The following is a 1,632-nucleotide window of genomic DNA, read 5'->3' on the forward strand; positions in this document are numbered from 1 at the left end:
AACTGTCGCTCCCAAAACTTCCGCTCAAACAACAGCCGCTCCAACAACAGCCGCTCCCACAACAGCAGCTACTACAACTGAAGCTCCCACAACTGAAGCTCCCACAACAGCAGCTCCCACAACTGAAGCTCCCAAAACAGCAGCTCCAACAACAGCAGATCCAACAACAGCAGCTCCAACAACAGCAGCTCCCACAACAGCAGCTCCCACAACAGCAGCTCCCACGACTGCAGCTCCCACGACTGCAGCTCCCACAACAGCCGCTCCCACAACTGCAGCTACCACAACTGAAGCTCCCACAACAGCAGCTCCCACAACAGCACCTCCTACAACAGCCGCTCCCACAACAGCAGCTCCCACAACTGCAGCTCCCACAACTGCCGCTCCCACAACAGCACCTCCCACAACTGCTTCTCCAACAACAGCACCTCCCACAACTGCTTCTCCAACAACAGCAGCTCCCACAACTGAATCTCCCACAACTGCAGCTCCCACAACTGCAGCTCCCACAACAGCACCTCCTACAACAGCCGCTCCCACAACTGCAGCTCCCACAACAGCCGCTCCCACAACAGCAGCTCCCACAACTGAAGCTCCCACAACTGCAGCTCCCACAACAGCCGCTCCCACAACAGCAGCTCCCACAACAGCACCTCCTACAACAGCCGCTCCTACAACAGCCGCTTCCACAACTGCAGCTCCCACAACAGCAGCTCCCACAACAGCCGCTCCCACAACAGCCGCTCCCACAACAGCAGCTGCCACAACTGCAGCTCCCACAACAGCAGCTCCAACAACAGCAGCTCCAACAACAGGAGCTCACACAACTGCAGCTCCAACAACAGCAGCTCCCACAACTGCAGCTCCCACAACTGCTGCTCCCACAACAGCAGCTCCCACGACTGCATCTCCCACGACTGCTGCTCCCACGACAGCAGCTCCCACAACAACCGCTCTAACAACAGCAGCTCCCACAACAGCCGCTCCCACAACTACAGCTCCCACAACAGCACCTCCTACAACAGAACCTCCTACAACAGCCGCTCCCACAACAGCCACGCCCACAGCAGCAGCTCCCACAACAGCCGCTCCCACAACAGCCGCTCCCACAACAGCAGCTCCCACAACTGCAGCTCCAACAACAGCAGCTCCAACAACAGCAGCTCCAACAACTGCAGCTCCAACAACAGCAGCTCCAACAACAGCAGCTCCCACAACTGCAGCTCCCACAACAGACGCCCCCACAACTGCAGCTGCCACAACAGCCGCTCCCACAACTGCAGCTCCCACAACAGCAGCTCCAACAACAGCAGCTCCCACAACTGAAGCTCCCACAACTGAAGCTCCCACAACTGCAGCTCCCACAACAGCAGCTCCCACAACAGCAACTCCCACAACTGCAGCTCCCACAACAGCAGCTCCAACAACAGCAGCTCCAACAACAGGAGCTCCCACAACTGAAGCTCCCACAACTGAAGCTCCAACAACAGCAGCTCCCACAACTGCAGCTCCCACAACAAACGCTCCCACAGCTGAAGCTCCCACAACTGAAGCTCCCACAACAGCAGCTCCCACAACAGCAACTCCCACAACAGCAGCTCCAACAACAGCAGCTCCAACAACAGCAGCTCC

At 58.0% G+C, this 1,632-nt stretch overlaps 1 pseudogene; it reads left to right on the forward strand.

Annotated features, from left to right (window-relative positions):
- The window catches only part of LOC126402349 (chitinase-3-like protein 1), a 7,841-nt pseudogene extending 7,370 nt beyond the window's left edge, over positions 1-471 (forward strand).
- Positions 472-1,632: the final 1,161 nt, after the last annotated feature.

This window comes from Epinephelus moara, chromosome 16 (assembly GCF_006386435.1).
Source record: "Epinephelus moara isolate mb chromosome 16, YSFRI_EMoa_1.0, whole genome shotgun sequence".
NCBI classification, from domain to species: Eukaryota; Metazoa; Chordata; class Actinopteri; order Perciformes; family Serranidae; genus Epinephelus; species Epinephelus moara.